The following is a 22,687-nucleotide window of genomic DNA, read 5'->3' on the forward strand; positions in this document are numbered from 1 at the left end:
CAATAAAGGATCACATTATACTGCATTTGTGTTTATATTGCCATGCTACACTTGAGTATCTTTACTGTGGAAACGTTCCGCCACACAGTGGCTTCATCAGTCCAATATAAAGAAGAATGTTGAAGATCAGAAGGAGTTTGAGGTGATCAGTCCCTCAGACTGGAGTCGTAATCAGTCCATCAAGATTGATGGACTGATTACGACTCACCATTTTTCTTTGTACCGGACTGATGAAGCCACTGTGTGGCGAAACGTTTCCACAGATACCCAAGTGTTGCACTTGTGTATAATTCACCCCGTGTAACGCAAGTTGAGATCTTGCAGACTCGACAATAACAAAATTATGAAGTCACAGTTCTGCACAGTTTTTAATTTCTAAGTTACCACTAAAACTTCCCTAGAAAATAATTTTATTTCCACAGTAGCTAGATCACCGTCTATATTTACACATCCTCCGGTAACCTCTTCCACACCGATTTAACGTAGAGTACATGGCGCATTTTTTTTTTTTTTGTTCGTGATATCCATTGTAGGCCTATTCCACAAATATTTTTTTTATGCAAAAGTCGTTTTTTCCCAACTTGTTCAGCACCGGTGCTTGATTACCAGATTCACATTCAATCCTTGGTGACCATTTTGTTTAATGTTGAAATCTCATTCAATTCCAGCCTCGATGTCTACATTATAATCTTCCTCATCATTACTATATTGGGTGTCATTAACTTCATTATCTTGTCTCAATGACAACAGTTGAGAGATCATCCAGATCATGATCAATAAAATCATCACTTCAAGAAACCATTGCAACCACGAGTATTGGGGATATACAATGTTATTTGTGTTGAATACCACAGTTTTCTCTGACAGTGATCACACGCTGCCAACATCTTGGACGAGGACTTTTTATTCCCGAGTCGCTTCTCTATTGGAAGACTTCTAATGGAATTTGCTTAACAGAAGCAAGAGTTTCCACAGAGACTTAAGACTTATTGTTATTCCATTCAGTGGAATATACTGGGTGACCCAAAAGTCTGGAAAACTAGGAAATATTACTAGAGTTACCGCATTGTGTTCATGTGAATCTTGGACAGCGCGTTGAACTTTGCATCGCTAATGGTGGACAAAATGTTTAACATATTCATTAAAATTACTGTATAATAACAAAAATGCAATTTCGCTTGTGTGTCAAGACTTTTGGATCTCCCGGTATTATAACCATCAAGAATTCGCACGTCAAAAATGACCATTGTCAAAAAAAAAGCAAAAACTTGTAAAAGCCTTTTTGCATGATTTCTGGGGACTGTTGCATGATAGCCGAGGCTTCCTACTGAGCTGCTGCTTTATATGAGGTGCGAACTCACAACTTAGACAAAGTATCCAGCATCAACTTGATTTCAGATTTCCTGTGTGTATAGACTCCAAAACCGATACGAATCCTCGACGGGAGAGACCTGGGTTCGACGGTAGAGATACTGTGAACTGTGACTTCACACTTTTCCCCAGTTCTCTGTAATATCCTTACTCTTTTTTGTCTTTTACGATATCTTTCAAAAAATGGTAGAAAACATAGGTAAGATGTGTCAGGAAACAGGACAAGTGTTTCCTGATGCGGGCGTTAGTTATATAATAACCTGCTACCGTAGCTTTTGGTTATGTGACCGAGGGATTGCCTATTCCTTGGGTAACATTGATAATGGGTTGGGCGAATATTTTTTTAGTGGGTTTCCGTTTGACGGGGACCTGCCTAGTATGGGCCAGTAGGCCTGCTGATGTGTTCTTTCTTATGTTTACTTACGTCCTTCAAGTGTGCTGGTGGTGCGTGGTCTTATGTCCTTCCAGATAATGGCGGCTGCTTTCCCATCTATTCTTAGACGTTCACGTTTTCTCCTTCGCATTATACCAGGAATAAAACAAACCAGTGTCTCGGGTGTCAGGAAACATTACAGTTGCTTTATATACAGCACCTGCCTCGTATGGGCCAGTAGGCCTTCTGCAGTGTTCCTACATTCTTATGTTCTTATATTTCTCTAATATTTTTTGTTGAATGTTGCTTCTTCCATCTATGTTCGGGGATGGAAATATATGTGTTGGTGTCGCCTAGTAATTCTTACATCTTATTAACGTAGTCCGTACAGTTGAGAACGACCAACACAGCAAACAGAAGAGTGGACCTACTCAACCCTACCGACTACGTTAATATGGTGCAAGAGTTACTGGGTAACCTCATCACATACACTTTTATCCCCGAACATATTTGGAAGAAGCCGATTCCTTTCTTAAGACTCACAACATAGAAAAATCAGAAGAGGGCAAAAAGCTTTTGGACAGATACCTAAAGACGGTGCCGGATCAGCCGGGCTGTGGTTCGTACGTTGGATTGCATGCGGCCAGCAGTAACAGCCTCGTTGATCAGGCCCTGATCCACCGGGAGGCCTGGTAGTGGACCGGGCCGCGGGGGCGTTGATCCCCGGAATGCCCTCCAGGTAGACTCCAGGTAGGTAGACCTCGTCCTACCAGCCCCAAATTTGCGAGGCTTTATGGAAGACCCAGAAACCCAGTGTGTCTATGAGACCCATCACGTCTGTTATTGGCAGCTCCCCGCACAACCTAACACGAGTTTTAGTGATATATTTATGGAGAATTCTGGATACGATTAGTCGAGCTCACGTGAAACACTCGTGTGACCTTAGCCGCCTGAGTGATCTCGATGGTAGTGATAAGAAACTTGCAAGTTTCGACGGCATTGTCTTATTCACAAATATACCAGTTGATCAAGTCATTAATCCTCTTAACAGTGTGATTAATGACGATACAGAGTTGCCTGTACCTTACCAGGATTTTGTGGCTCTAGTTGAACCATGCATTCGTTACAACTGCTTTAGTTTTGAAGGCATCAAGTATAAACCATTATTCGGACTATCCATGGGCTCTCCTGTTACTGCAGTCCTGGCCAATTTACATATGAAGGACCTAGAATCCAGACGAATCCTCATTATCATCCGTATATCAGTTACGTGGATGCAATACGTGAATGATATTTTGGTCATAGTACCCTAAAGTCTAGAAGTGAATGATATCCTCGACACCATCAACACTCTGGAACCTACAGTTAAATTTACTCTGGAGGAAGAGAACAACCAGTTACCCTTTCTCAACATTATCCTGCTCACAGGTGAAAATACTCTTAAAGTTTACCGCAAGCCAACCTACAAGAACGATCTACTGCATTTCTTGTCTCAGCATGACACTAAGACTACAAGAGGGGTAGTTATAGGCTTCTTAGAGCTTACAGAATTTCTACTCCCCAGTTAATTAGTTATCAGTTGTTAAAGGCACTTATCGCTTGACACTTGGCGCGAATGTGTGTTGTTAGGTAGTTACCAGTTATCATAGGCACTTGTCGCTAGATACTTGGCACGAGTGTGTGTGTGTGTGTGTTCCTCGAGGAAGAGTGCACATAGATCATACATTCACTCAGCTCGCACATTCACTCAGCTCGCTACATTGTATACTTAAGTGCAGGAAACGGGTGACGCCAATTCTGAAGAAGACTAACACCAATCCAAGTGAAGGAAAGTCTCCCAGTTACATCGTTCTGCCGGTCAGCGACGTGGCTACTAACGTTCCCAACATACTTGACAAAAAAGTTGTTAAAATTACCCCCAGTTTTTCAACTGTTGTTAAAAACTCAGTGTAAAAACAGAGTGACTGGCACTAGCGCAGAGTATGCACAATACCCTGTGGGAGACGTGACGAGATATGTGTGGGGAAAACAGCAAGATCTCTGAGAACTAGACTCCGTGAACACGCCTGCACCCGTGATCATCATAAAAAAAAACACGCATTGACGTTGTTGACCACATTAAGAAGTTCACCGTAGCCACATTAGTCGTTAAGGAAGACGCTTTACCCTAATTGCCATAAGTAACACTAACCATCAAAAGTCCGCCAGTTACACTATACCCAAATTGTTGATCAACAGGACATCCATTTTGGAGACTGCTGTAACGTGATGCTGACAGGTCCTTCCCATCTCACCACCACCCTCAACACCCACCACCATCTCCAACACCTACAACAACCCCAACACCTACAACAACCCCAACACTGACTCCACCCCCATCACCCGCACCCCCACCCCGACAACCACCCAACCACCCCCACAATCCCACCACCACTACTACTACTACTACCACTACTACTACCACCCTTTCCTATGTGCTGGTTATTTGTGTACGTTTCACCGCTTGCCACCTGATTCCTGTCACTGTATGTACACGTTATTTATCATTGTATTAATACTGAAGTCACTCGTGGCGAAACGTTTCCTCTAATAAATGCCCTTAACTTTAAATAGGAGTCTTTTTCAGTATAGTTGCTTGTTCTCAGTGTACTAGTGTTAGTGTTGTTATTCTCAGTCTACTAGTGTTAGTGTTGTTATTCTCAGTGTACTAGTGTTAGTGTTGTTATTCTCAGTCTACTAGTGTTAGTGTTGTTATTCTCAGTCTACTAGTGTTAGTGTTGTTATTCTCAGTCTACTAGTGTTAGTGTTGTTATTCTCAGTGTACTAGTGTTAGTGTTGTTATTCTCACTGTGCTAGTGTTACAGTGGTATAAACCTTGGTAATAAATACCGACAAGTTGGTTTAGAAAGACACGTAAGCAAACACTGTAACATATTTATTAGAAAACGTTTCGGTCCTGGGACCTTGATCACTTCTCAAGGTCAAGGTCCCAGGACCGAAACGTTTTCTAATAAATATGTTATAGTGTTTGCTTACGTGTCTAGTGTTACAGTATTGTTATTCTCAGTGCACTAGTGTGACAGTGTTGTTATTCTCAGTGTACTAGTGTTAGTAATGTTATTCTCAGTGTACTAGCGTTAGTGTTATTCTCAGTGTACTAGTGTTAGTAATGTTATTCTCAGTGTACTAGTGTTAGTAATGTTATTCTCAGTGTACTAGTGTTAGTAATGTTATTCTCAGTGTACTAGCGTTAGTGTTATTCTCAGTGTACTAGTGTTAGTAATGTTATTCTCAGTGTACTAGCGTTAGTGTTATTCTCAGTGTACTAGTGTTAGTAATGTTATTCTCAGTGTACTAGTGTTAGTAATGTTATTCTCAGTGTACTAGCGTTAGTGTTATTCTCAGTGTACTAGTGTTAGTAATGTTATTCTCAGTGTACTAGTGTTAGTGGTGTTATTCTCAGTGTACTAGTGTTAGTGTTGTTATTCTCAGTGTACTAGTGTTAGTAATGTTATTCTCAGTGTACTAGTGTTAATGGTGTTATTCTCAGTGTACTAGTGTTAGTGGTGTTATTCTCAGTGTACTAGTGTTAGTAATGTTATTCTCAGTGTACTAGTGTTAGTAATGTTATTCCCAGTGTACTAGTGTTGGTAATGTTATTCTCAGTGTACTAGTGTTAGTGGTGTTATTCTCAGTGTACTAGTGTTAGTAATGTTATTCTCAGTGTACTAGTGTTAATGGTGTTATTCTCAGTGTACTAGTGTTAGTGGTGTTATTCTCAGTGTACTAGTGTTAGTAATGTTATTCTCAGTGTACTAGTGTTAGTAATGTTATTCTCAGTGTACTAGTGTTAGTGGTGTTATTCTCAGTGTACTAGTGTTAGTAATGTTATTCTCAGTGTACTAGTGTTAGTGGTGTTATTCTCAGTGTACTAGTGTTAGTAATGTTATTCTCAGTGTACTAGTGTTAGTGGTGTTATTCTCAGTGTACTAGTGTTAGTGGTGTTATTCTCAGTGTACTAGTGTTAGTAATGTTATTCTCAGTGTACTAGTGTTAGTAATGTTATTCTCAGTGTACTAGTGTTAGTGGTGTTATTCTCAGTGTACTAGTGTTAGTGGTGTTATTCTCAGTGTACTAGTGTTAGTGGTGTTATTCTCAGTGTACTAGTGTTAGTAATGTTATTCTCAGTGTACTAGTGTTAGTAATGTTATTCTCAGTGTACTAGTGTTAGTGGTGTTATTCTCAGTGTACTAGTGTTAGTGGTGTTATTCTCAGTGTACTAGTGTTAGTAATGTTATTCTCAGTGTACTAGTGTTAGTAATGTTATTCCCAGTGTACTAGTGTTAGTAATGTTATTCTCAGTGTACTAGTGTTAGTGTTGTTATTCTCAGTGTACTAGTGTTAGTGCTGTTATTCTCAGTGTACTAGTGTTAGTGTTGTTATTCTCAGTGTACTAGTGTTAGTGCTGTTATTCTCAGTGTACTAGTGTTAGTGTTGTTATTCTCGGTGTACTAGTGTTAGTGGTGTTATTCTCAGTGTACTAGTGTGACAGTGTTGTTCTTCTCAGTGTACTAGTGTGACAGTGTTGTTATTCTCAGTGTACTAGTGTTACTTTTGTTACACCGTGGTTTGTCTCAGAGCACTAGTGTGATCAGACTTGGCAGACAATCAAAAATATCTGTACCTCCTGGAGGCCTGGTCTGGGACCAGGTCGGAGGGTCTAGGACCAGGTCGAAGGGTCTAGGACCAGGTCGGAGGGTCTGGGACCAGGACGGTCTGGGACCAGGACGGAGGGTCTGGGAACCAGGTGGGAGGGTCTGGGAACAGGTCGGAGGGTCTGGGAACAGGTCGGAGGGTCTGGGACCAGGGCGGAGGGTGTGGGAACTGGTCGGAGGGTCAGGGAATAGGAGGGAGGGTCTGGGAACCAGGTGGATCTGCGACCAGGTGGGAGGGTCTGGGATCCGATGGGAGGGTCTGGGACCAGTGGGAGGGTTTGGTACCAGGTGGGAGGGTCCTGGACCAGGTGGGAGAGTCTGGGACCAGGTGGGAGGGTCTGGGACCAGATCGAAGAGTCTGGGACCAGGTGGGAGAGTCTGGAACCTGGTGGGTTTGGTACCAGGTGGGAAGGTCTGGTGCCAGGTGGGAGGGTCTGGAACCAGGTGGGAGGGTCTGATACCAGGTGGGAGGGTCTGGGACAAGGTGGGAGGGTCTGGAATCGGGTGGGAGGGTCTGGAATCAGTTGGGAGAGTCTGGGACCAGGTGGGAGGGTCTTGGACAATGTGGGAGGGTCTGGGACCAGGTGGGAGGGTCTGGGACCAGGTGGGAGGGTCTGGGACCAGGTGGGAGGGTCTGGGACCAGGTGGGAGGGTCTGGGACCAGGTGGGAGGGTCTGGAACCAGGTGGGAGGGTCTGGGATCAGGTGGGAGGGTCTGGGGCCAGGTGGGAGGGTAATACCTCTCACATGTGTTTTCACTCAGATTAGTAATTATATATTTACATATCTATCCTATATTCCTATGTGGGTGGTAGTCACCCCCATACCCATGTTGTGGGTGGTAGTCACCTCCCATACCCACGGCGTGGGTGGTAGTCACCTCCCATACCCACGGCGTGGGTGGTAGTCACCTCCCATACCCACGGCGTGGGTGGTAGTCACCTCCCATACCCACGGCGTGGGTGGTAGTCACCCCCATGCCCATGATGGCGGCGGATATAAATGCTCTGGAAAACGTACAGAGGAGGATGACATAGATGATCCCATGTATCAGAAATCTTCCCTATGAGGATAGACTGAGGCCCTGAATCTGCACTCTCTAGAAGGCGTAGAATTAGGGGGGATATGATCGAGGTGTATAAATGGAAAACAGGAATAAATAAAGGGGATGTAAATAGCGTGCTGAAAATTTCCAGTCAAGACAGGACTCGCAACAATGGTTTCAAGTTGGAAAAATTCAGATTCAGGAAGGATATAGGAAAGCACTGGTTTGGTAATAGAGTTGTGGATGAGTGGAACAAACTCCCGAGTACAGTTATTCAGGCTAAAACGTTGTGTAGTTTTAAAAATAGGTTAGATAAATACATGAGTGGGTGTGGGTGGGTGTGAGCTGGACCTGACTAGCTTGTGCTGCTGGGTCTGGTGCCGTGCTCCATCCTTGAGTGGAGGTGACCAGACTGGGTGGTTCATTGGGCTAATCCGGGGGGGTTATTGGGCTAATCCGGGGGGGACATGGACCTGCTCCGCATGGGTCAGTAGGCCTGTTGCAGTATTCCTCCTTTCTTATGTTCTTACGTTCTTATACCCATGGTGTGGATAGTAGTCACCCCCATACCCATGGTGTGGGTGGTAGTCACCCCATATCCATGGTGTGGGTGGTAGTCACCCCATATCCATGGTGTGGGTGGTAGTCACCCACATACCCATGGTGTGGGTGGTATTCACCCCATATCCATGGTGTGGGTGGCAGTCACCCACATACCCATGGTGTGGGTGGTGGTCACCCCATATCCATGGTGTGGGTGGTAGTCACCCCATATCCATGGTGTGGGTGGTAGTCACCCTCATACACATGGTGTGGATGGTAGTCACCCCCATACAAATGGTGTGGGTGGTAGTCACCTCATATCCATGGTGTGGATAGTAGTCACCCCATACCCATGGTGTGGGTGGTAGTCACCCCATATCCATGGTGTGGGTGGTAGTCACCCCATATCCATAGTGTGGGTGATAGTCACTCCATACCCATGGTGTTGGCAGTAGTCACCTCATACCCATGGTGTTGGCAGTAGTCATAATATTACAGATGGGTACAGTGGTAATGAACTATTTACATGTTTATATGTTGTTACAGTCGTAATGAGTTATTTTTGCAGACATGAATTAACTCACAAAAATATTATCTTATATTTAAGCAAAGAATGTTTGAAGTTAAAAAATAAATAGATGTACATCATTTATGAAGGCCAAGTCAGGTTATTTTTCCAGAATGGTTGGTAATGTACCACTGTGGATAAAATTCTCTGACGTTTCTGAGCGATTTGTCTCTGAATTCGTTAATTTTATTACATTCCAGCAAATAATTACCCAAGGTGTGATAACTGTCCCTCTAGCAAAGTTTACACTGAGTTATGTCGACATCAGCTGGTGGTGGTGGTGATCTAACCTCCCAGAGATACTGGTAACACAGCAGGAGCTGGGCGGTAGTGACTTCCAAAATTTATTTTTTTTTATTATCACACTGGCCGATTCCCACCAAGGCAGGGTGGCCCGAAAAAGAAAAACTTTCACCATCATTCACTCCATCACTGTCTTGCCAGAAGGGTGCTTTACACTACAGTTTTTAAACTGCAACATTAACACCCCTCCTTCAGAGTGCAGGCACTGTACTTCCCATCTCCAGGACTCAAGTCCGGCCTGCCGGTTTCCATGAACCCCTTCATAAATGTTACTTTGCTCACACTCCAACAGCACGTCAAGTATTAAAAACCATTTGTCTCCATTCACTCCTATCAAACACGCTCACGCATGCCTGCTGGAAGTCCAAGCCCCTCGCACACAAAACCTCCTTTACCCCCTCCCTCCAAGTTTTCCTAGGCCGACCCCTACCCCGCCTTCCTTCCACTACAGACTGATACACTCTTGAAGTTATTCTGTTTCGCTCCATTCTCTCCACATGTCCGAACCACCTCAACAACCCTTCCTCAGCCCTCTGGACAACAGTTTTGGTAATCCCGAATTCTCTGCATTATATTCACACCACACATTGCTCTCAGACATGACATCTCCACTGCCTCCAGCCTTCTCCTCGCTGCAACATTCATCACCCATGCTTCACACCCATATAAGAGCGTTGGTAAAACTATACTCTCATACATTCCCCTCTTTGCCTCCAAGGACAAAGTTCTTTGTCTCCACAGACTCCTAAGTGCACCACTCACCCTTTTCCCCTCATCAATTCTATGATTCACCTCATCTTTCATAGACCCATCCGCTGACACGTCCACCCCCAAATATCTGAATACATTCACCTCCTCCATACTCTCTCCCTCCAATCTGATATCCAATCTTTCATCACCTAATCTTTTTGTTATCCTCATAACCTTACTCTTTCCTGTATTCACTTTCAATTTTCTTCTTTTGCACACCCTACCAAATTCATCCACCAATCTCTGCAACTTCTCTCCAGAATCTCCCAAGAGCACAGTGTCATCAGCAAAGAGCAACTGTGACAACTCCCACTTTATGTGTGATTCTTTATCTTTTAACTCCACGCCTCTTGCCAAGACCCTCGCATTTACTTCTCTTACAACCCCATCTATAAATATATTAAACAACCACGGTGACATCACACATTCTTGTCTAAGGCCTACTTTTACTGGGAAATAATTTCCCTCTTTCCTACATACTCTAACTTGAGCCTCACTATCTTCGTAAAAACTCTTCACTGCTTTCAGTAACCTACCTCCTACACCATACACCTGCAACATCTGCCACATTGCCCCCCTATCCACCCTGTCATACGCCTTTTCCAAATCCATAAATGCCACAAAGACGTCTTAGCCTTATCTAAATACTGTTCACTTATATGTTTCACTGTAAACACCTGGTCCACACACCCCCTACCTTTCCTAAAGCCTCCTTGTTCATCTGCTATCCTATTCTCCGTCTTACTCTTAATTCTTTCAATAATAACTCTACCATACACTTTGCTAGGTATACTCAACAGACTTATCCCCCTATAATTTTTGCACTCTCTTTTATCCCCTTTGCCTTTATACAAATTAACTATGCATGCTCTCTGCCAATCCCTAGGTACCTTACCCTCTTGCATACATTTATTAAATAATTGCACCAACCACTCCAAAACTATATCCCCACCTGCTTTTAACATTTCTATCTTTATCCCATCAACTCCGGCTGCCTTACCCCCTTTCATTTTACCTACTGCCTCACGAACTTCCCCCACACTCACAACTGGCTCTTCCTCACTCCTACAAGATGTTGTTCCTCTTTGTCCTATACACGAAATCACAGCTTCCCTATCTTCATCAACATTTAACAATTCCTCAAAATATTCCCTCCATCTTCCCAATACCTCTAACTCTCCATTTAATAACTCTCCTCTCCTATTTTTTACTGACAAATCCAAAAGTCTGTTTATTTTGTTGGGTGCACCATAGACATGTGGCTCCTCCTGCATGATAGACTGATGATAGATGGATTGATGGGTGTTAGTCTCCCTCAGTCTTAAGTCAGTGAAGTTCGGTTAAAGTTCTTTTCGTATTATTCAGACATACCTGTGACCGGTTGCGATGAATTCTATACCTTCTCAGCTAGGCCTTTGGACAAACGTCCTCTTTGATTGTTCAACCAGGCTATTGCTGTTAGAGGCCCACTAGCCCAAATAATTATCATAGCTTGATTGATCCGACACACACACACACACACACGCACACACGCACACACACACACACACACACACACACACACACACACACACACACACACCTATATTAATATATGCCAAAGTGCTTGGGCCATTTACCTTTATTACCCCATCTCCTCACCCCCACCACCTATCCCACCATTCCTCCACATTCTATCCTCACTCATCCTTCTTCCTCCCCCCAACTTACCGAACTTTTGGTTAAAGAATCGAATACAACATAAATATTTAATTCCTTAATTAAATAGAATCCTGTTTCAACGTTTTTACCCTTGATAAAAGTTTTTTTTTTGTGGTCTTATTACTGAAATCCTCGTTCAAAAATATCTGGCAACAAATATATAAGTCAAAATGTGATATTTGGTATAATAAGAGGAAATTCATTTTGATGAATTATCATATTATCCATAATATACAAACTTTCTTCCACACGTAATGTTGTAAAACAAACCCACATAAACTCTTTACATTATATATGTACAAGCTACTGGTCCTCTGCATGAAGTGCTGTGATAATTTCCTATGAGAGGCGGACAATTTGCTCAGAGGGGGGAAGATGTTTCTTAAATATTTAGCCATTCTATACATAATTGAGCCTCGACTTGAGAGTGTGGAGTGGAGAAGGAGGTTTGTTATAGCAGTTTCAACGAGACCGTAAAAAATGGGGAAGAGAAACGTTCAGAATCTGCCTTTTTACCAGATTGATATCGTACTTAGTTCTAACAGTATTCCTTATTTGTTTTAATTGGTAACTGATGTCACTAACGGATTTTTCGCCAAATCTTTCATATGTCTGTGTCTAATAGTATCTAGTAAGCCTCCCTTCAGTAGTTAGATTTATTAATTGTGACTGCCTCGTCGATCAGACTTAAAACACCGAACTTCAGCGTTCTAACTTGGCATCTCTGTGCTAAGCTTATAAGTCTTTTAAGACATTTATTTATGCCTTATGCAACAAATTTTCTGAAACGTCTCAAAACTAAATATAATTCTTGGCTTATCATAATCATTTTAAGACCATGTCAGAGAGATTTTCAACATGTTTCTTGAGGGTATATTTAGAACATAATTATTCTTATATAACTCAAGATTCTCCGCTGGAGTGTTCGTTAGTAAGGCTAATTTTCTGACTGCCCCAAAATTACTTCTTCTGTCTTCACTTCTGCTGTCTCCATATTCGACTGAAGAAGCCTGCTCAACAGGCGAAACGTTTTGATGGTATTGGTGCCAGCTGTTGCACACGTGTTTTACTCGTCTAAGTGTTTTTTTTTAATGTGTAGAAATTTTATTGATATCCTCTTCTTTTTACAAAGCTCAATTTACAGGAAGCTCATTTGTTTCTCTGCCGGAGGTCATTTGAAGGAGCAGTTCCACGGTATACTAGGACCTTCCTCTGGGAAGCCACCCACAATAGTCGACTAATACTCACGTATTTACTGCTAGGTGAAGAGGTGTGGTATTTATAAATACGTCTCTCTCAGCCAAGGAATCAAACCTAGATCCATTAGATTGTAAGTGCGCTGCTCCACTAGGCTACAAGGTCACCTTGTTGAGGCTGTGTATATAACCTGTTCTTTGTACCCTACCTACGGAGCACTAAACTAATGTTTGACACGTCAGTATTATGGAAATGAATTTAATCTTTTGAACTTAACCAGAGTGGTTATCTTGATACTCGCTGCCAGTCAGTGTAGTCTGCTCAGCTTGTAACTTTGTGCTGTTAAAAACTTCGTAGTTAGGGGTTGTGTATTTATGAAGTTATAAACTTATTTAGACACATAGTTGAGGAAAACGTCTCACCAGGAAGGTTTACGGTTGCAGAAAAAAATATGTGAGCTCGGAGCTCTGATCAAACTGTACATTTTACAAGTAGCCACAAATCGGTAATTGAAAATGAAGGAAATTTTAATGAGTCCTGGACCCTCGTCACTCGACCTCTTTTGTGAATGGTTTAGAAAACTGACAGGTTGAAGAATGAGACACGTGTGTAACAGGAAATCTTTATTGAGGAAACACTTGGCCAGTTAGTGGCTGGCTGAGGGGAAGCGTGTGACCTGTCAGTGACAAAATTGCTCCGGTAAGGCAATAGGCAACCCGCTTTACTTGTGCTATTTTGGCATGGTATCGTTGCCTGTGTAACCTCTGGGTATGGTTCCCTGGGTATCATGGGTATGTTTGTCTGTGTTACCTATGGGTATGGTTCTCTGGGTAACAGTTGTACTTTTCTCAAGATTGGTGGACTGAACACATCGACTCCAGGCTGAGGGACTAATTACCTCAAACTCCTCCTAATCTTCCACCGTTCTCCTCCGTATTGGACTGAAGAAGCCACTGGCTGGCAAAACGTTACCTCAATAAAGATTCCTATATATTGCACAACTATCTCATTCTTCAACTTGACCTCTTAATGGTCCAGGACGAACAATACGTCGTCTAGATTCCATATTTATTTTACGGGTCAGTTGTGAATTGTCGCACCCACAGTAATGTGAGTTGACATCTCTAGTTGCGTTATAGTGAAATATTATATAAAGCCACGATTAAACATAATTTAACATTGCTATTTATCAATAATAAAAGTCCTCTGCTGATAGTGTACAAACTTCAGAAGTTATTTGCAGGAGCTCGGGACTTCTACCTGAGACACCGTGAGCCAGCGGTGGTGTAGGTTCGTGGACTGCTGGTAGCAACAGTAACAGGCACTCACTCAACGAAAATCAGGCCTCAGACCGGACTTGGAAAGTAGAAAAACTCTCGAAACCAGTCACAGGAATTGTAAACTAATGATTGTGTTTGTGGTGATCGACATTAATGTTGTGCTCAGTCACTGTGGTACAAGTTGTGCTGAAAGCTTTTATCAAATTTATTATATAATTGTTTATCTTTAAATACACTGCCTAAATAACTTACATAAATTTTTTATTATTACTGTTGTTGCTGTTATTATTATTACCATTATAAATATTACTTAAAGTATGAGTTGCAGAAATATATCTCATGCATGGTGGGAGGAGGAGCATTCAAACATTTATTTCACTGCTTAGTTATCAATAACTTGGTGAAAATTCAGTCAGCATCATTGTTATTTCTTCTGGAAGCAAAACATGAGCATGCAGGATAGATAACATGAGCATGTAGGATAGATAACATGAGCATGTAGGATAGATAACATGAGCATGTAGGATAGATAACATGAGCATGCAGGATAGATAACATGAGCATGTAGGATAGATAACATGAGCATGTAGGATAGATAACATGAGCATGTAGGATAGATAACATGAGCATGCAGGATAGATAACATGAGCATGTAGGATAGATAACATGAGCATGTAGGATAGATAACATGAGCATGTAGGATAGATAACATGAGCATGCAGGATAGATAACATGAGCATGCAAGATAGATAACATGAGCATGCAAGATAGCATGATCATGCAAGATAGATAACATGAGCATGTAGGATAGATAACATGAGCATGCAGGATAGATAACATGAGCATGCAGGATAGATAAAATGAGCATGCAAGATAGATAACATGAGCATGCAAGATAGATAGCATGATCATGCAAGATAGATAACATGAGCATGCAAGATAGATAACATGAGCATGCAAGATAGCATGATCATGCAAGATAGATAACATGAGCATGTAGGATAGATAACATGAGCATGTAGGATAGATAACATGAGCATGCAGGATAGATAACATGAGCATGCAAGATAGATAACATGAGCATGCAAGATAGATAGCATGATCATGCAAGATAGATAACATGAGCATGCAAGATAGATAACGAGCATGTAGGATAGATAACATGAGCATGCAGGATAGATAATATGAGCATGCAAGATAGATAACATGAGCATGCAAGATAGATAGCATGAGCATGCAAGATAGATAACATGAGCATGCAAGGTAGATAACATGAGCATGTAGGATAGATAACATGAGCATGCAGGATAGATAACATGAACATGCAGGATAGATAAGATGAGCATGTAGGATAGATAACATGAACATGCAAGATAGATAACATGAGCATGCAAGATAGATAACATGATCATGCAAGATCGATAACATGAGCATGTAGGATAGATAACATGAGAATGCAAGTTAGATAACATGAGCATGCAGGATAGATAACATGAGCATGCAGGATGGATAACATGATCATGCAAGATAGATAACATGAGCATGTAGGATAGATAACATGAGCATGCAAGATAGATAACATGAGCATGCAGGATAGATAACATGAGCATGTAGGATGGATAACATGAGCATGCAAGATAGATAACATGAGCATGCAGGATAGATAACATGAGCATGCAGGATAGATAACATGAGCATGCAGGATAGATAACATGAGCATGCAAGATAGATAACATGATCATGCAAGATAGATAACATGAGCATGCAGGATAGATAACATGAGCATGTAGGATAGATAACATGAGCATGCAGGATAGATAACATGAGCATGCAGGATAGATAACAGCATACAAGATAGATAACACGAGCATGCAGGACAGATAACATGAGCATGTAGGATAGATAGCATGATCATGCACGATAGATAATATGAACATGCAAGATAGCATGATCATGCAAGATAGATAACATGAGCATGCAGGATAGATAACATGAGCATGCAGGATAGCATGATAATGCAAGATAGATATGAACATGCAAGATATAGCATGATCATGCAAGATAGATAACATGAGCATGCAGGATAGATAACATGAGCATGTAGGATAGCATGATCATGCAGGATAGATAACATGAGCATGTAGGATAGCATGATCATGCAGGATAGATAACATGAGCATGCAGGATAGATAACATGAGCATGCAGGATAGCATGATCATGCAGGATAGATAACATGAGCATGTAGGATAGATAACATGATCATGCAGGATAGATAACATGAGCATGCGGGATAGATAACATGAGCATGCAGGATAGATAACATGAGCATGCAAGATAGATAGCATGACCATGCAGGATAGATAACAGCATACTAGATAACATGAGCATGCAAGATAGATAACATGAGCATGCAGGATAGATAACATGAGCATGCGGGATAGATAACATGAGCATGCAGGGTAGATAACATGAGCATGCGGGATAGATAACATGAGCATGCAGGGTAGATAACATGAGCATGCGGGATAGATAACATGAGCATGCAAGATAGATAACATGAGCATGCGGGATAGATAACATGAGCATGCAGGGTAGATAACATGAGCATGCAGGATAGATAACATGAGCATGCAGGATAGATAACATGAGCATGCAGGATAGATAACATGAGCATGCAGGGTAGATAACATGAACATGCAGGATAGATAAGCACTGAGAATACTGTTTATGTTACCAAAACATGAAAACAAACCTGATGAAGACAGAACAGGAAACTGTTTTGTGTGACTTTACTGTAGTTACTGACCAAGACAGTGACAGCAACCACAACAGTGACAACCACAGCAGTGACAACCACAACAATGACAACCACAGCAGTGACAACCACAATAAAAATAACCACAGCAGTGACAACCACAGCAGTGACAACCACAGCAGTGACAACCACAACAATGACAACCACAGCAGTGACAACCACAATAAAAATAACCACAGCAGTGACAACCACAACAGTGACAATCACAACAGTAACAACTACAACAGTGTTCGCAGCAGTCACAACCACAACAGTCAAAACCACAGCAGTGACTACAACAATGACAACCACAATGACAACCACAACAATGCCAACCACAGCAGTGACAACCACAGCAAAAATAACCACAGCAGTGACAACCACAACAGTGACAATCACAACAGTAACAACTACAACAGTGACAATCACAACAGTAACAACTACAGCAGTGTTCGCAGCAGTCACAACCACAGCAGTCACAACCACAACAGTCACAACCACAGCAGTGACTACAACAATGACAACCACAACAGTCACAACTGCAGCAGTGACAACGACAACAATAACAACCACAGCAGTGAGAACCACAACACTGACAACTACAACAATGACACCGGAGCAGTGGCCACAACATTGTCAACTAAAGTGACAACCACAACAGAAAACAGTGACAACCACAATAGTGACAACCATACCAGTGACAACCACACCAGTGACAACCACAACAGTGACAATCACATCAATGACAACCACATCAATGACAACCACAACAATGACAACCACAGTAGTGACAACCACAACAATGACAACCACAATGCCAGTCACAACAGTGACAAACACAATGCCAATCACAACAGTGAGAATCACAATGCCAATCACAACAGTGACAACCACAACAATGGCAACCACTTCAGTGACAACCACTACAATGACGATCACAGCAGTGCCTACCACAGCAGTGACAACCTCAGCAATGAGAACCACAGCAGTGACAATCACAACAGCAACAACCACAGCAGTGATCGCAGCAGTCACAACAACAGTCACAACCACAGCAATGACTACAACAATGACAACCACAGCAGTGACAGCCACAACAGTGACAACCACAGCGGTGACAGCCACAATAGTGACAACCACAGCAGTGACAACCACAGTAGTGACAGCCACAACAATGATAACCATAGCAGTGACAGCCACAACAATGAGAACCACAACAGTGACAACGACGACAATGACAACCACAAGTGACAACGACAACAATGACAACCATAGCAGTGACAACCACAACACTGACAACTACAACAGACAACAGTGACAATCATACGAGTGACAACCACACCAGTGACAATCACATCAATGACAACCAGAACGGTGACAATCACAAAAGAAACAGCCACAACAGTGACGACTACAGCAGTGACAACCTCAGTGACAACCACGGCAGTAGCAACCACAACAGTGAGAACCACAGCAGTGATAACGTCAGTGACGATCACAATGCCTACCACAGCAGTGACAACCACAACAATGACAACCACAATGCCAATGACAACAGTGACAACCACAATGCACCATGTTGGTCGAAGTATTCCATTTCGTGCTCTCAGGAATGGTTCATGGTACAAAATGCTAGCCAAGCTCATAATCTTTCTCTACTTAATACCATAGATGCTATTCCTGTAACAATTCAAAAACATCATTTTCTCAATTATGTTCTCAAAGTAGACACGTATGTACTACCTGCCCACAGGTGGAGGGGCACTACCCCTGCATTGATGTAGCTCTTTTAACTTTTGACTGCCATGAGCTTCCATCCTCGATTTATATCGCGGGACACCATTTACAAGTCTAAAAGTTGATAACTGCACCACAACAGTGTAGAAATTGCTGGCGTTTTGGCCATTCAGTGAAATACTGCCAGTCTGTGGCAGAACGCAAAGTTTGTGGTGCTGACGACCATACCAACACATCTTGTAGTCTACCTCACTCTTGCCTTAATTGTAATGAAGCTCACCCATGTTATTCTCGTCGTTGCCAAGTTTACTTTAATGAATGAGAAATCCAATGTCTTAAAGAGGCAGAAGGCTTTACTTATGCTATGACAGTCTCTCATCTATGCCTCTGGGAAGACTTCCCCATATTTCTTATTCTCGAGTTACTAAGAGACCCCCCAACCTCTGGGATCCCAACTCCTGCAGTGTTCCCTGTAGCCACACCTTCCAGTCACCTATGTATCTAACTCTTTTGCAGTCCTGGACTCCGAGGCCCCTACCTCGGCACCTCAAATCTTCATCTTCTCACAAGTTTCTATGTTTACAAGACCTCGCACAACAGCTCCTCTCCTTCACTCCTTTACTTCTCCAAAGTCCAAACAATCCACGAAGTGTAAATCTCCTTTAACCTCTCCTTCACTTATCCTATTTGGACATTTTTCTTTTCCAGTCTCTGTACCTAGTTCTTTACCTCTTACTAACTCTGTTACGAGTGTAGAGGTTCATCCTTCCCCTTGTACAGTCCCTCCCTCTCCTATCCCCTCCCAAGTTTCTTCCTCTTGTGTCCCCTCCCAGGTTTCTTCCTCTCTTGTCCCCTCCCAAGTTTCTTCCCAAGTTAACTCTAACCTTTCACCTCCCCCCCCCCCCACTTTGGTAGTTTCCATTGTCGCTCAGATCTTTAGTCACAGTCCCCCTTCTATCTCCGATGTCAATCCACATACATCCTTGTGCTCTGAAATACTTGAAGCTATCTCCGAATATATTGAGGAGACTAAACCATTGATAGACACTGATCCACCTCCCATTGTTACTCTTCACTCTTCTGTTCCATCTGCACAATTCTTTTCTTTGCATCATTCCAATCCTTCGCTACTTGTTTTCCGCTGCTTCCACGTGTGGACTTGACTAACCCTTCTTGTCCGTAGATGCCTAGTGCTTCATATTTCCTGTATCCTTCTCGTTGCATATCATGGCATATTTACAGTTGAATATCCGAGGCCTCAGAGGTAAATGGGGTAAGCTTCAGGTATTGCTCTCCAAGTTTTACCCTGTTTGTGTTTATTTACAAGAACCCAAATTACACTCTGCTGCTATCCGTCCCGTCTCGGGCTATGTTTTATTATATTCATCGGATCCTTTTCCTGATGGAAACTTTAATGAAAGTGCACTTTTTGTATGCACTGGTATACTATACCATCAGATCTTTGTTCATACTTTGCTCCTGTACTCTGCACCACACATCTACTTGAATAAGTGGTATATGGTCTGTTCTTTGTATCTCCTTCTCTGACATTATCTATCCCAGATGTTGCATTTCTGGTTGCTTCATTACCGCCACCACTTTTGTTATTAGGCGATTTTGATGCATGCTCACCATTTCCTCGGGGGGATCTCACTGTGACTCGTGGCATTCGGTTAGAGGCTCTTTTCATTTCTCTCCCCCTCCATGTTTTAAATACGGGTACTCCCACCCATTTTAACCCTGTACTCAGTCTCTTGCATCGATCTCAATTTGCTCTTCATCAACTGCACTAGACTTTACCTGGTCTGTACTCCCAGACTTACATGACAGCAATCATTTTCCAATTCTCCTTACTTCCCATTCGTATATTCCACTTCCTCGAAGCCTATGCTATCAATTTGACCAAACGAATTGGGACCTGTACTTGCGTCCAACTGCTTTTAGTGAGGAGACTTCTTTGTCCTCTATTGATGAGTTGTTACACCTGTTCTCAACCTCAGTTTTTACTGTAGCGTCACATTCTGTACCCCAAACCTCGGGCAGGCATTCTCAGAAATGCGTACCTTGGTGGTCTCCTGCTTGTGCAGTATGTTGGAAGGTGCTATATGGGGTAGATATCACTACAGTTGAACCACAGAGCAACTCCTTGATTTTAAGCATACGAGAGCGGTTGCCCGCCGTGTCATCCGTGAAGCTAAATGCACTTGCTGGTAATATGTTTCTACCATCACTTTAGCTTCCTCTATAAGTGAAGTTTGGAAAAAGTACAGAAACTGAGTGGCAAATGCTCTCCAGACCCGGCTCCCATTCTTCGGGTTGTCGGTGTCACTATAGCAAACCCTCTTGATGTTGCCACCGAAATTGGTAATCTTGTCTGCATCACTCAGGGGCTCCATCTATGCCCCTCGTATATTTCCTCCAAGTCTGCCAGAGAGTTACAACCTTAGACTTTTCGTCAAGCAGAGAAGAGTCTTAAAATGTGCCTTTTACACTTCTGGAACTAGAGTCAACACTTTCTGCTTGGCGATCATCGGCAGCTGGGACTGACGACATTCATATTCGTATGCTCCAGCATTTACATCCGTCAGCCCTTGCCGTTTTCTTTGGAAGATGATGGAACATCTCGTAAATAGACGTTTGATTTGGTATTTAGAGACACAATAGTCTCTCCACTTGTTTAGCTACTTATGTTCATTCGGCTTTGTCATAACCACTTAGTTATTGCCATCTTTTTTGATCTTGAGAAGACATATGGCACAACTTGGAGATGTAACATCTTGTCCCAAGTTCACTCCTTAGGCATCTGAGGTAATCTGCCATTTTTCTTTAAGTACTTCTTATCTGAGAGACATTTCCATGTGTGGGTTAATAATATGCTCTCCCTGGACTTTGTCCAAGCTGAAGGTGTCCCCCTGGGATGTGTCATTAGCACCACACTTTTTCTCCTTGTTATAAATGATCCGCCATCTGTTCTTCCATCTAATATTTGGTTATCACTATGTTAATTGATGACTTTGCTATGGTTTGTGCGAGCTCTGATTGTTGCCTCATTGCAGTTTCTCTCCAGAATGCTGTCAGCCGTGTTTCCAATTGGGCCACTACTCATGGGTTTAAATTTTCTAGAAGTAAAACTCACCAACTTACATTCACTAGACATTCTATCATTCCTGATACTCCATTGTACCTGTATGGCTCACGTGTCCCTAAACGTGATATTGTCAAGTTCCTCAGCCTTCTGTTTGACTATCGGTTATCCTGGAAACCTCACATACCTCCTTGAAGGCAACTTGTCATAGCAGGCTGAACCTCCTTAAAACCCTCACTAATCTTTCATGGGGGGTGGGGCTGATTATCAAACTCTCCTTCGGTTGCATTCAGCCCTGATTTTATCGAAACCAGATTATGGCGACCAGATATATTCAGCAGCCTCTCCTGCAACTCTAAACTTGATCCTGTCCATTACCAAGGATTACCTTTATGCCAAGGTGCTTTTCGCTCCCCACCTGCTGAGAGCCTATATGCAGAGGCGAATATTCCATCCTTGAACGATCGCCGTAATGCTCATTGCCTCCTCTATTTGGTTCGCTCTCATGACCTTTGCAATCATATAGGATAGTAAGGGACATTAGTAGAGGTTCATTGTTTATTCGTCGTCCCTGTTTACTCCGTCCCTTTTCTCATCGTCGACATTCACTCTTCTCTTCAGTTGCTCCCTTTATACATGTATGTTCATGTAGCATTTAACTTTTCTCTTCCCCCTTGGGAAGTTTCGACAGTTCATGTCTGTTCTTCCTCACTGCCATGCGCGAAAATCAGATGGGTTGGTACCAAATGGGTTGGTACCAAAATGAGTTGGTACCTACTGTTGCTTCTCACTCTCATTTTCTTAGTCACTACCGATCTCATTCTCATGCTGTCGCAGTGTATGCTGATGGTTCTAAATCCTCTGACGGTGCCGGGTTTGTAGCAGTGTTTCCAGACAGCATAGTGCGAGGCAATTTATTAAACTCGGCTACAGTTTGCATTTTTACTGCTGAATTGTATGCAATTCTCGTAGTACTTATCTGTATTGCATCTATGCTTGTGTCGCCATTTGTCATAGTCTCAGACTCCCTTAGTGCTTTGCAAGTTATAAAAAAATTTGATTCACCTCATCCCCTGGCTCTTTGTATAAAACTCTGGTTACCCTGCATCTCTAGCAAAAACATATTGTTTTCTGTTGTGTCCCCGGTCATGTTGATGAACAGGCAGATTGCTGCGCGGTCAGCAGTATATGACCTCCCTGTTTCATCTAGAGGTGTTCCATTTAC

The sequence above is a fragment of the Cherax quadricarinatus genome, chromosome 13 (genome assembly GCF_038502225.1).
Source record: "Cherax quadricarinatus isolate ZL_2023a chromosome 13, ASM3850222v1, whole genome shotgun sequence".
Lineage (NCBI taxonomy): Eukaryota > Metazoa > Arthropoda > Malacostraca > Decapoda > Parastacidae > Cherax > Cherax quadricarinatus.